At 50.0% G+C, this 14,354-nt stretch overlaps 1 protein-coding gene across 3 annotated transcripts in view; it reads left to right on the top strand.

The window, feature by feature from the left end:
- Positions 1-14,354, top strand: part of LOC144769076 (E3 ubiquitin-protein ligase RNF14-like) — a 506,892-nt gene that overhangs the window by 34,349 nt on the left and 458,189 nt on the right. The gene's annotated exons all lie outside the window — the stretch shown is intronic.

The following is a 14,354-nucleotide window of genomic DNA, read 5'->3' as shown; positions in this document are numbered from 1 at the left end:
TTTATTCAACAGACATATTACTGTTGCCTCAGGCAGCACAGTAAACCTGCTAAAATGAGCCTGCCAGGCTCACTGCAGTGCATCCTTGAGGCCAGTGAGCAGCCCCACATAGCAGCAAAGACAGGATTTCAGTCAACCACTGCCCAAGTACTGATGGGACTGTGCTTCCAATCTATCAAGAAGCTGGGAGAGGGTTTGAGGTTGGCCTTTTCCTTTTTAGGTCTCGCCTGGCCAAAGCAGCGCATGTGCTGCTCTCTCTATTGCGAGTACCTTTTGTGATCAATTCTGCCGAGGGCTTTCATGCACGCGTCTGCATGGACAACCATGGCTGCTCTCGCCATTTGTCCATAGCATGTGTCCGTAGGGACTGTGGACAGTCCGACGCCATTTTGTTGCCATAGCAGCGAAAATGCCGCTTCGCATGTGCTTTTAATTACTGTGGACTTCGATCGCTTTCACTTTCACGGCCGCTTGTTCTGAACAGGTGCTCAGAATTATACTTCAGCTGTTGTGTGACATTTTCACTTTCAAACACACGCATGCATTCACGCGCGCTCAGTGCGCAGTTGTTATTTTGAATTAGTTCTGTTAAAAATGAACTTATTGGAGTACACTAACATTTTTGTTTTTCAAGAGAATTAACGTGTTTGAATGGTCCAAGCAGCGTGCCAACTGCTCTTCATGTTTGTTACGTTACTTTGCCTTTGTAAAGCGCCACATGCAGTACTAACTGCTCCCGAGCGCTTAACTCAGCAAACACTGAGGAGTGTCAATACGCCTGTCTTATCAAGTAAACTTTGATTGCAAGCTAGAATGTTCTTTCTTGACCCTCTTGAGATGATATTGAACGGATCATATGGACGCTCGCAATGCCTACCAGGGCACCTGCGAGACAAGGCAATGGTGGAACAATAGAAAGTAGGCAGAGCACATAGTTAAACAGAGATATTTTTATGGCGCTCTACAAATACACAGTTAATGTTCCCCAGTTAAACAAGAGTGTTGTTGCCAGGATCTTGAACTTGTTTTGTTTCTGAATACGATCTTGAACTCCTTTTGTTTCTGAATACGATACTTTGTTCCTAGTTCCCAAGTCACTCCATATCATATTAAATAACTATCTAATCCCCTCGCTTTATGTCTGGTGGCAAATTGCATTCTGGGACTTGTAGTTCTGCTTGTCACTTGATGCACATTGGCTTATTAATCCCAGAATCAAAAGTGTTGGCTAAAAAGCCAGGATGGCTTGAAGTTGTCATTCACAACATTTGACTTTACACATAGAAGGGGAGAGGGTCTAGAAATTAACTCTACCACCCCGAACCCCCATTACTTCTCAATAAACACACAATAAGGGGTGGAGAGCATAAAACAACACATATAACGAAAACAGAAAAACTCATCTGTTTAGAAAAACTGCCCTCACTCACATACCGAAGTATGTGACATGCTTCATCATTGGGCCTGCTTACAAAACGCCCTGGTGTAGCCACACTCAGGGCGGAGCATAAGGGAGGAGGTAAAATAATAAATCAAACGCAACAAAATGTAAGACCACAAAACTCAACACATAATACACGTAACATACAAAGTGATAGAACAGTGCATATCACCAAGTGACTGGAACTAGTGATGCGACAGAAAGTGCAGTTGATAAGGATGTGATTTAAAACTGGTTTGAGGATACCAACCAAAACTTTATTCCAAGGTTCCCCCACCAGGATTAAAAAGGAAAGAAAGGATGGGTAGTGTCTAGAAGAGAAGATGAGGCTTCTCAAGACTCCCCTCCTGGTCCTGCTAGTGTCAACATGTTTCGACCGACTTACTGTGCCTCAAAAGGTCACCCCGGTCTTCTTCAGGACTGATGTCGCTCCCAGTACCACCTCTGGCCCCACCGTACTTCGGTTGGTATGCCACAAAACACGAGCCGGTCTAATTAGATCCTGGCCCCTCTCGTCACGTGTGGAGAATACTCCCAATATTATGGGAGAACATAAACTAATAAGGAACAAAAATAAACAGAAATAACATATGCGTGCTACACATCAAGGCGATCTCTTATCCAATCACCGTGCCTAAAAACATCTGTCTATGTTCCCAATGTGGTCAGAGGTGTGGTAATACACCCTCTTGGTTCCTGTTCCGGTTTAGAAATTAGTCCCCTGGGTATAGGAATCCCAAACAGTACATAAATAGTATTAAATAGTATTAAAGGTATTATTTCAACAATGCTGCATATATACACACACACCAGATGTCACCACGTCTCTTCTCCATAAATCTCATCTAGCCCTCTGACTCCCGTGATCCCTACCAAGCTGTTGTGACATGGTGTATCGTTAGGATCGTGGATTAGTACATCAGGCGTAATAAACTGTACCCACTACCGGTATGGTTAGGGCGTGCCCCTCCATGGGACTGGCTGTCTCAATATAGATCGTAACAATATTAAAAAGGAAGGAGCCCTCAGGTGCCTGCCACTGCCCCCAAGAGCCCCCCTCCTCCCTTCCGCCTCCTTACTGTTCCGTAGGCTTGCCCTGTCTCCTCTGTCTGTTTTCCGGATCACCGCGAAGAGAGCGATAGATCCATGCTGTCTGTATTTAAAAGGCTGTCCTGTCCCCTGATTGCGTCGCGCACGACCCACGGGATTGGCCAACCCGGCGTGGGGCATAATGACGCACAAGATGAACGACGTAGGGGTGCTGGGAGATGTAGATTTTGGATTTGAAAAATTTCTCCAGGGAAAAAGCCTACCCTTATACTAACACAGAATATGCCAACCAGAAACTAGCAGAAAACAACAAGAGTGACCAACAGGGTCGTCCTCGCCATTATACCACCAGTAGCTCTAGTGAGGGCGGTGAGAATGAGTTCCCGCCAAAAAGGAGAGGTAGGCCACCATTTTTTCAACAACCCTTCCAACAGTATCCCAACCAGGCCTATAACTGGCCCATGATGGGTTACCCCCCAACTGTACCTTAGCAAAACCAACAATTTGAGACCCAGAGGTTTCAGAATTCCGAATTCCAAAATGCACAATTTCAGAATTTTCAGGGGCCTTTTTAAGGAAGAGGCCGGACCAAGGGACGAGGCAAACAAAGAGGCCAATCATGAGTAACCTGGGACGACCAGGACCAGGAAATTACTCAGCGAGTGACCAGGAGCATGGCACAGGGCGGCCTTCCGAGCACGAGCCGCGGACCACCTTAGTAGTAAACCTTTCCTCCTACCCCATTTCTCCACTACAGGAACAAGTACTCAACAAGGGGTTGGGGTTTGTTCCGACTAACCCTCCTGATCTTTTTAGACTCCGGCAGGATTTGGCTATGTTTTTCCGTAACTTGAGACTGAGGGTCTTTTTCACTGATCAAGAACCCCCAAACGGAGCAAGATGGGACACTCCTTTTCGACCCAAATCTACCTTCACCCACAGTTGGCTGTACTCCCTCCTCAGATAGCCACCTTTGAGCAGGCAGTGGTCCATGATTTGGAAAATTCCAACCTTACACAACACCATCACTTTTCGAATCTTTACAACCTTGAGAGACAGGCATTAAAAGAACTGGTGGACAACAAAGAAATAATTTTGAAACTGGCAGATAAAGGCGGCGCCACGGTAATTCTGGATTTAGACGCTTACCGTACGGAATGCACCTGCCTACTATCTGACCCCAGGACTTACCGGAGATTGACTATGGATCCTACTGATTCCATCACAAGGGAGATTACGACTATGGTGGAAGAGGCCAGAACAAATGACTGGATTACGGGACATGAAGCAGAGTTTTTAAACAACCGAAGACTCCGTATTTTTATGTCCTGCCTAAAATCCATAAAGCAGTGAGACCCCCTCCCGGAAGACCAATAGTCTCCGGGATGGGGTCCCTGCTGGAGCCTCTTTTGCAGTTCTGTGATTTTTTCCTAATACCCCTGGTTCAAAAACTGCCAGCCTACCTGAGGGACACCTTGGACATCTTGAACTTGTTGAAAGGTGTCTCTTTTGATCCAGACACTGAGTTTCTCATAGGGCTTGACATAGAGGCCCTTTATACCAATATTCCTCAATTGGAAACTCTAAGGATGTTGGATACTTTGTTGTTTGAGGGAGAATGGCCTTATGAAACACCACAAGCTTTTATTCTACACCTAGCCGAGATAGCCCTCACAAAAACATTTTTTTTTTATTTGAGGGTGTGATGTACATTCAAACCCATGGGACATCAATGGGTAGTGTGTTGCCCCCAGTTTGGCTGGATTATACGTGGGGGCCTTTGAAAACATGACGGTTCTGGATACCAATGGTCCATGGGTTTCCCAACTGAGGCTGTGGCAACGTTATAGTGATGACGTCCTGGTGATTTGGAGAGGCGACAAAACATCACTCGACCGCTTTTTGGAGTGGTTAAATGACAAAAATCCATTCCTCCACTTCACCTCGACCGTCACAAAAACCAGCCTCCCCTTTCTGGACCTAGTGATAGAACCCAGTGAGGGTGCACTGAAAACCAGGGTGTTCCACAAGCCAACTGACAAAAACGCCCTGTTGGCATTCAAGAGCTTCCACCTGCGATCCCTACGAGAAAATTTGCCGGTTGGTCAGTTCTTTCGAATACGCCGCAATTGCTCGGATAGAACTGACTTCATATTGGAATCTGACACCCTTACGCAGAAACTGCAACAGAGGGGGTACCCTCCCAAGATCATTAAAAAAGCCAGAAAACGGGCATTACATGCCAATCGTGACTCCCTCCTCTCCAAAACCATCAGACCCCAAACCAATAAACCGGTTTTTGTTTCTACCTTTAATACAGCGTCACAGCAGGTCAGATGACTGGTTTTATGGAATTGGAAAATACTGAACTCAGGGGGCATGAGTATAGAAAGACCACTTTTCTCCTTCAAACGGAGCCAGAATCTGAAAGATCTACTTGTACACACAAGACCGAGAGGCACGGCTGGTATGAGGGGTACGACGACTGTGGCAGGCTTGCCCAGATTGATGGGCCACACAGGGTGTGGCTCATGTAGCGTATGTCATCTCACGTGTAACACCCAGTCTATTGATCTTGGACTCCCCACACTTTGGGAACAGAGATCCCACACAAATTGCAATTCTCAGGGGGTGATTTATTTGATCACCTGTCCTTGCAATAAGGTGTATGTGGGGATAACTAGCAGAAAGGTGCGAACGAGAATTACAGAACATCGTAGCACAATAAGGTGCGGTAAATCCAATACTAAACTTACAGCACACTTTCTAGAGCTGGTACATACCACCGAAGATTTGAAATGGACTGTCATAGAGAAGATATTACTAGGGAGGCACTAGGGAGGCACCAGGCGGATGACCAAAGAACCTTACTACTCCGGGAGCAAAAATGGGTCTACCGCTTAAAAAGTCACGTAATCAATCAATCAATCACGGCATTTGTAAAGCACGCTACTCACCCGGGAGGGTCTCAAGGCACTGGGGGAGAGGGGTATGTTACTGCTCGAACAGCCAGGTCTTGAGCTGCTTCCTGAAGGAGAGGTGGTCTTGGGTTCACCGAAGGTGGGTGGGGAGGGAGTTCCAAGTCTTGGCTGCCAGGTAGGAGAAGGATCTTCCTCCGGCGGTGGCTCTGCGGATGCGTGGTACGGTGGCGAGGGCGTGGCTGGTCGATCGTAGTTGGCGGGTGGGCGTGTAGAAGGTCATGCGGTCGTTGAGGTACTTGGGGCCCAGGTCGTGGAGAGCCTTGTGTGCGTGGGTGAGTGCAGGTCTCTCAGGTGTCTGGTGATGTGGCTGTGTCGGGGGATGTCCAGGATGAGTCGTGCGGAGGCGTTCTGAATGCGTTGGAGTCTTTTTTGAAGTTTGGCTGTGGTTCCGGCGTAGAGGGTGTTCCCGTAGTCCAGTCGGCTGGTGACGAGTGCCTGGGTGACGGTCTTCCTGGTTTCAATGGGGATCCATCTGAAGATCTTGCGGAGCATGCGCAGGGTGTTGAAGCACGAGGATGAGACGGCGTTGACTTGTCTGGTCATCGACAGGGAGGAGTCCAGGATGAAGCCCAGGTTGCGTGCGTGGTCCGTTGGCTTGGGAGCGGTGCCCAGGGCCGGGGGCCACCAGGAGTCGTCCCAGGCGGAGGGTGATGATCCCAGGATGAGGACTTCCGTCTTGTCTGAGTTCAGTTTAAGGCGGCTGTTCCTCATCCAGACGGCGACGTCCTTCATCCCTTCGTGTAGGTTGGCTCTGGTGGGGTCGTTGGTGAGGGAGAGGATCAGCTGGGTGTCGTCGGCGTAGGAGATGATGTTGAGGTTGTGTTGTCGTGCAATGGCTGCGAGGGGGCTCATGTAGACGTTGAAGAGAGTTGGACTTAGTGAAGATCCTTGTGGTACTCCGCAGATGACTTCAGTGGCCTCAGATCTGAACGGGGGAGGCGGACTCTCTGGGTTCTTCCGGCGAGGAACGAGATGATCCACTCCAGTGCTTTCTCTTGGATTCCGACGTTGCTGAGGCGCTTCACTAGGGTGCGGTGGCAGACAGTGTCGAACGCCGCAGAGAGGTCCAGGAGGATGAGGGCCGCTGTTTCTCCGTTGTCGATCAGGGTTCTGATGTCGTCGGTGGCTGCGATTAGGGCGGTCTCGGTGCTGTGGTTGGCCCGAAACCCAGACTGCGAGGGGTCGAGGGATCCGTTCGTCTCGAGGAAGGCGGCAAGCTGTCTGTTGACGGTCTTCTCGATGACTTTGGCCGGGAAAGGAAGGAGCGAGATGGGATGGTAGTTCTTGAGGTCGGTGGGGTCCGCCGTTGGTTTCTTCAGGAGGGCGGTCAGCTCGGCGTGCTTCCAGCTCTCCGGGAAGGTGGCGATGTGGAAGGAGGAGTTGATGATGTCCCGGAGATGGGGTGCGATGATGGCGTCGGCTTTGTTGAAGACGTGGTGTGGGCAGGGGTCTGTTGGTGATCCGGAGTGGATGGAGCTCATCGTGCGGGTGGTGTCTTCGGTGCTGATCGGGGTCCAGTTGCAAAGGGTGGTGGTGGCGGGCGTTGGTTCGGTGGTAGGGTGCGTGGTCTGTGCGTCGAAGCTGTTGTGTATGTCGGCGATCTTGCGGTGGAAGAACGAGGCGAGTGAGTTGCAGAGTTCTTGCGAGGGAGTGATGTCGTTGTTTCCGGAGCTGGGGTTGGAGAACTCTTTGACGATGCCGAAGAGTTCCTTGCTGTCGTGGGCGTTGTTGTCCAGTCGTTCTTTGAGTGCCGACTTCTTGGTGGCGCGGATCAGCTGATGGTGTTTGCGGGTGGCGTGCTTGAGGGCGGTCCTGTTGTCTATGGTCTGGTAGAGCCGCCAGGCTTTCTCGAGGGTGCGGCAGTTCTTCTTGGATTCCTTGAGTTCGTCGGTGAACCAGGGGGTTTTCTTTCTGCCGGGTCTGCAGGGAGGGTTCTTTAGTGGTGCGAGGTCATCGGCGCAGGCAGTCAGCCACTGTGTGAGGTTGCTGGCTGCTTCGTTGGGGTCCGTTGTGCTGGTGGGAGTGTTCTGGCTGAGGGAGGCGGTGAGCAGCTCGGCGGTGATCTTGCTCCAGCTCCGGCGGGGAACCTGTTGCGGGTGGTGGTGGGTCGTAGTTTTTCTGAAGCTGAAGTGGACGCAGCTGTGGTCGGTCCAGTGGAGTCCTGTAGCGTGGCTGAAGGAGATGTGCTTGCTGGATGAGAAGACGGGGTCAAGCGTGTGGTCGGCGTAGTGGGTGGGGGTGTTCACCAGTTGCTTGAGTCCGAGGTTGGCGAGGTTGTCCAGCAGGGCGGTGGTGTTTCTGTCGTTGTTGTTCTCCAGGTGGAAGTTGAGCTCTCCTAGGAGGATGTAGTCGGCGGAGGGAAGGGCGTGCGGGCTGATGAAGTCTGCGATGTCTTCGCTGAATTGTGTGCGTGGTCCCGGGGGTCTGTAGATGAGGGTGCCTCGGAGGGTGGTCTTGGGGTCAGTGTGTATCTGGAAGTGCAGGTGTTCGGCGGCGGTGAAGGTTTCGTCGGAGTTAGTCGAGATGCGGATGGTGTTCTTGTGTATGATGGCGATGCCTCCTCCCGTCTGGTTGACGCGGTCCTTCCGGGTGATCTTGTATCCGTCCGGGATGGCTATGGCGATGTCGGGCGCTGAGGAGGCGTTCATCCAGGTTTCGGTGAGGAAGGCGACGTCCGGTGCTGTCGCGTTGAGCAGGTCCCAGAGTTCCACGGCGTGCCTGTGGACGGAGCGGGTGTTGAGCAGGATGCACTTCAGGTGGTTGCTGCTGGTGCTCAACTTGGCGGTGGTGGTGCAGGTCCGGAGGCAGGTGAATTTGCAGGCTTGGCAGGCGAAGGGTCCGTGGGTGCGTCTCGGGGTGGCTCAGTAGCAGGCAGGGTTCCGGCCGGTATTGAGTGCATTGAGGGTGGCGGCGTTGTAGATCCGTCGGGTAGTCTTGCATCAGCGGGGGCCAGGGGTCCTGGTGCTGGGCGCGGTCGAGGCGCGGACGGGCGTAGATGGGCTTGCCTTTGGCGCACAATTGGCGCTCCCGCTTCGCGCGTCCACTGCGTGTTCGCCGGGCGGCCTCCATATGAGGGGCTGAGGGAGGGAGGAACAGCTGGGAGGCGGGAGAGGGGAGCGAATGGGAACGGCGGGGGGTGGGGCCGCAGGGAGCAGCGGCAGGAAGCAAGGGCAAAGCGGGAAGCGGGGGGGCACAGAAGGAAAAGGGGGAGCGAGGGGGCAACAATCACAGGGCCACCAGGGTAACAGAAGGCAAAGGGACACAATGGGAACCAGACAGAGGGTACAGACGGCGTAGGGGAGAGCAGGCACAGATGTACACAAGGCAAATGAGGGGAAAAACCAACAGAAAACGGCACAAGTTACAATAATGGATACAGAAGGCAAATGAAGGGAAATAGACAATAAGGCAGAACGGCACAAGTTACCAGGAGGAGCAGTCGCGGTCAGAGCGAGTAGCGGACAGAGCGTCTCAACAGCGCAACAGCGCACAGCACGGGGAGGACCGCGTTTTGGCTAGGGGGGCGACCTACCTGCAGGCAGGGTCAATGGTCGCTCCCTTTATCACCGGGCGGGCTCCATATGAGGGGCTGAGGGAGGGAGGAGCAGCTGGGAGGCGGGAGAAGGGAGCGAATGGGAACGGCGGGGGGGGTGGGACCGTAGGGAGCAGCGGCGGGAAGCAAGGGCGAAGCGGGAAGCGGGGGGCACAGAAGGAAAAGGGGAAGCGAGGGGGCAACAATCACAGGGTCACCAGGGTAACAGAAGGCAAAGGGACACAATGGGAACCAGACAGAGGGTACAGACGGCGAAGGGGAGAGCAGGCACAGATGTACACAAGGCAAATGAGGGGAAAAAACAACAGAAAACGGCACAAGTTACAATAATGGATACAGAAGGCAAATGCAGGGAAATAGACAATAAGGCAGAACGGCACAAGTTACCAGGAGGAGCAGTCACGGTCAGAGCGAGTAGCGGACAGAGAGTCTCAACAGCGCAACAGCGCACAGCACGGGGAGGACCGCGTGGTGGCTAGGGGGGCGACCTACCTGCAGGCAGGGTCAATGGTCGCACGTAGTGGGGTTGAACGATGAAATCCCGTGGCAATCATTGGGGAGACAATAGTGGCAATCGTTGGGGAGACAATGGAGGATAAGGCACTGACAGTATAAATCATCAGACGGCTCCTATTACCTGAGCATTAATGACATACGGGCCTTTTAGTAACAGTTCCATCGTAGTACTGCCTTTGGGGGATGAGCGGGGGCAGTGGGCTCTCTATTACATAGACAATGATGTGGTGAGGGCCGTGGAACCTTTGCATGAGAAAAGGATTCGTACAGCTTCCCCGCGATTTATCTCTCATTCCCTTGATTTACTGTACATACTCACAGAGAACAGGAGCAGAGCCGGGGGTCCCTTGGGCCTATATATATTATTTATCATCTTGACTAACCCCGGTTTGTCCTGATTGGGTTGTTGGGTCATACCCGCTCTCTGAGACTAACATCGATAGAATAGGCGTCGCAAACGCGATGTGCTTCCTTCAAGAACTACATCTCCCAGCACCCCTACGTCCGTTCATCTTGTGCGTCATTACGCCCCACGCCGGGTTGGCCGATCACGTGGGTCGTGCGCAACGCAATCAGGAGACAGGACAGCCTTTTAAATACAGACAGCATGGATCTATCGCTGTATTCGTGGTGATCCGGAAAACAGGCAGAGGAGACAGGGCAAGCCTACGGAACAGTAAGGAGGCGGAAGGGAGGAGGGGGCCTCTTGGGGGCAGTGGCGGGCACCTGAGGGCTCCTTCCTTTTTAATATTGTTGCAATCTATATTGAGACAGCCAGTCCCATGGAGGGGCACGCCCTAAATACCGGTATCGAGAGGAGAGATTCATTCATATTTTTCCTTTCATTCAAATGTAGGTTGTGCTCCTGGGATACCCTCCTGGTGGACACCAGTTCTAGTTTATATATTATATAAACTCGGTGAGTACCTAAGTGGGTACAGTTTATTACGCCCGATGTACTAATCCACGATCCTAACGATACGCCATGTCACAACAGCTTGGTAGGGATAACGGGAGTCAGAGGGCTAGATGAGATTTATGGAGAAGAGACGTGGTGACATCTGGTGTGTGTGTATATATGCAGCATTGTTGAAATAATACCTTTAATACTATTTATGTACTGTTTGGGATTCCTATACCCAGGGGACTAATTTCTAACCCGGGACAGGAACCAAGAGGGTGTATTACCACACCTCTGACCACATTGGGAACATAGACAGATGTTTTTAGGCACGGTGATTGGATAAGAGATCGCCTTGATGTGTAGCACGAATATACTATTTCTGTTTATTTCTGTTCCTTATTAGTTTATGTTCTCCCATAATATTGGGAGTATTCTCCACACGTGACGAGAGGGGCCAGGATCTAATTAGACCGGCTCGTGTTTTGTGGCATACCAACCGAAGTACGGTGGGGCCAGAGGTGGTACTGGGAGCGACATCAGTCCTGAAGAAGACCGGGGTGACCTTTTGAGGCACAGTAAGTCGGTCGAAACATGTTGACACTAGCAGGACCAGGAGGGGAGTCTTGAGAAGCCTCATCTTCTCTTCTAGACACTACCCATCCTTTCTTTCCTTTTTTAATCCTGGTGGGGGAACCTTGGAATAAAGTTTTGGTTGGTATCCTCAAACCAGTTTTAAATCACATCCTTATCAACTGCACTTTCTGTCGCATCACTAGTTCCAGTCACTTGGTGATATGCACTGTTCTATCACTTTGTATGTTACGTGTATTATGTGTTGAGTTTTGTGGTCTTATGTTTTGTTGCGTTTGATTTATTATTTTACCCTCTCCCTTATGCTCCCCCCTGAGTGTGGCTACACCAGGGCGTTTTGTAAGCAGGCCCAATGATGAAGCATGTTACATACTTCGGTATGTGAGTGAGGGCAGTTTTTCCAAACAGATGCGTTGTTCTGTTTTCGTTATATGTGTTGTTTTGTGCTCTCCACCCCTTATTGTGTGTTTATTCACAACATGTGGCCTTTTGGCTGTTATGTGGCTGTTAGTCTGCAGACTGCTCTAAATGATATATTTTAAATGTTTTAGCCCTACCAAGTTTCCCAAGTCCAAGCATGCCATATTGCTCCAGTCCAGGGTTTTTCTTTGAATTCTAGGACTGGTAGTCTTGTTCAGCAGGAATACAAGTCCCAGAATTCAAAGGAAAAAAACCTGGACTTCATGGATCTGGTAAACTTGGCAGCTCTGATGTTTTACATTTGTTAAGCATAGCTGTCACGTTTCCCAGGCCTATTAGTGGCTAGCTAGACAGGTCCCGGATTTAATTGGAATTCTGGGCCTTGCTGTTCTGGTTTTATTCTTGGTTAACTAAGACCACAAGTCCCAGTATTCTAAGATAAGCATTGAAAATGAAATAGGTCTCGCCTTTTATTAAGTTAAAGCCATTTGCTTTGCTATACAATACCATTAGCAAAGCAAATGGCGTTAACTTAATCAAAGGCGAGACCTATTGCATTTTCAATGTTTGTTTAATTCTGGCCTGCTGCTATGTCTGTTCCTCTTTGAGAATCATGGCTTGCTGATTCCAACTTCCAGTGCCAGATTCCTGCCTTGCTGGTGCCATAGAACAGCTAAGTTAGCAGCAAAGGAAGCAAAGCAAGTTAATAAAAAATAAAGCTTGCTTTCTCAGTACATTTCTGATTGTTTGTGAGTGATTGAGGGTGTAAGAGATTGAGTGTGTGTTATTGAGTTTGAGTGTGTCTTTGAGAGTGATAGTGAACGAGAATCGATGAGAGTTATGAAATCATGTATAGTGGTACAGCGAAAAGATACTCTTCTTGTGTGTCTGAGCAAAGCAGTGAATTCAGTAAAAGTATGGGGCTAGATGTGGGGTTGCAGCATAGTGGCATCCAGCAATGAGCTGAAAAGCCTCTTAGGAGTAGGGGTACAGCAACAAGCTCTAAGAAACTAAAATACCCCCTATTGACTTATCATGGCCATCTTAAACTCAGGCTTTTTGGTTCAAGTCATGACTGAACCTTAACCCCCCCCCCCCCCCCCCCCCCAGCCCCTCCAACAAAGCTGGATCATCTTGGTTTCTGTAAAACAACAGAACAAACTGAAGATAGCGTAACAATTAAAGAGAAAGCCATGTCGTCCAGTCTCAACAGGACAACAGGATAGTGGCACGGTGACAACACAGCGGTTGTCTTTTTTGTTTTCGATGGAGAGAAGTTTAAGTGAAACAAGGAACCTTTGTTGGCTGTATTTGATGTCTAGATTTGCACACCTACCAGTGGTGATTGGGTGTTTAAGCCATGGGAAGAATTAGTGTGCGTGTTGGGTGTGGAAGGGAGGGAGTGACACAGTCTTTTTTGGCTTTTATCAGTTTTGTAGGAAACTGAGAAACAGTGAGTTAGGAAAGTAAGGTATACCAAGTGGCCTGTAACAAGGAGCAAGGGAACGTCATATTTTCCAACATGGCCTCTAAGGGAAACCCAGAGGAATGGGAGGTGAGCATTCTAGTTGTGGACAGGAAGTGATCAGGCAGATGGTGGAGGCAAAGGTAGCTCAGGAGTAGGACAAGAGATAACATTGGAGTGTGAAGAGTGGAAAGGAGGAAGCTACAACCGACATTGTCGGGGTTGGAGAGGAGAAGGATTCAGCAGCAGAGAGATATGGAGGAGGGACTGGTGGGTTCCACATGATGAAGGAGTACCGGGACAGCGATCCAGAAGAGGGCACGGCAGGAGAAGACACAGAGGCAGGACACAATGCACAGGACCATTCAACTCAAGAATCCAATGCGCTCATACCCAGCGGCAGCACTGCAGTCCCAAACTTCACAACCCAGAGGGAGGGTTGTGGCCTCAGGCAAGTGCTGCACTGAATTCTTATTGGGTTTTATTTTTAGTTGGTCGTACAGGGAAAGTGATTGGAGAAGGTAAATTCTTTTAACAGGGAAACCATAAGGTGTCTGTGTACTTTGCAAGGCAGATCAAACAGAGGCAAGGGATTGATTTTGTCTTTACACAAGTGTAAGAACATTGAGGTGAAGGCAACACATGGTGAGTTGTGGTTTTTCCTGTTTAGGAATCTGAACTCATAACAGTTTTGTTTTTCTCTGAGGGGACTGTACCTTCCCAAAAGGTGGCAGGTGATCATCCTAAGTGAATTTATTCTGAAACAAGGAGAATACAGAGGGAAACACCCAGAGACCAGGGGGCAGAGATCGAACATTTGTGTATAAACAATAACTAAGGGCCCGATTTAGATCTTGGCTGTAAGCATACTCCGTCGCAACGGCGAAGGAGTATGCTTACAGCCACCATAATGGGACACCCTATTTAGATGTGGCAGACCATAGGTTTAATTATGGTGGAGACTACTCCGTCTCCGCCATGATTAAACCTCTTCGACGGCCCTGTGGAGTAAGGGTTGTTGGAGGCAACCTTGAATTCAGCCCACCTGATTTAGATGGGCAGAAACAGAGTTAGGTTCTCACTGCCTTGAAAAGCCTGATGGTAAGGGTTAGTGAAAACTGCTAAATGCCTCTCACCGGCTCACTGCGTGTATCATGGAGACATGGCACCGGGTTAACAAACACATTGGCTGGCACAGCAAAATCACACGAGCCACACCACTCTAGGAATCGGAACGTCTGGGTCGTCTCGGCACCTGTCTAGGGTTTGACAAGTGGGACCTTATCTGCATCTCAACGGTGGGAGACATGTTGGTCTTGGGGAGGTTAACTACCTTCACAGAACTCCAGCAAAAACATCAGCATGCACCTACCGAAACATTCCGCTACCTACAAATAAGTCATGCCCTTAAATCAGCACTCCCCAAGGATGAC

This window comes from Lissotriton helveticus, chromosome 7 (assembly GCF_964261635.1).
Source record: "Lissotriton helveticus chromosome 7, aLisHel1.1, whole genome shotgun sequence".
Classification (NCBI taxonomy): domain Eukaryota; kingdom Metazoa; phylum Chordata; class Amphibia; order Caudata; family Salamandridae; genus Lissotriton; species Lissotriton helveticus.
This window is presented reverse-complemented; position numbering and strand designations above follow the sequence as displayed.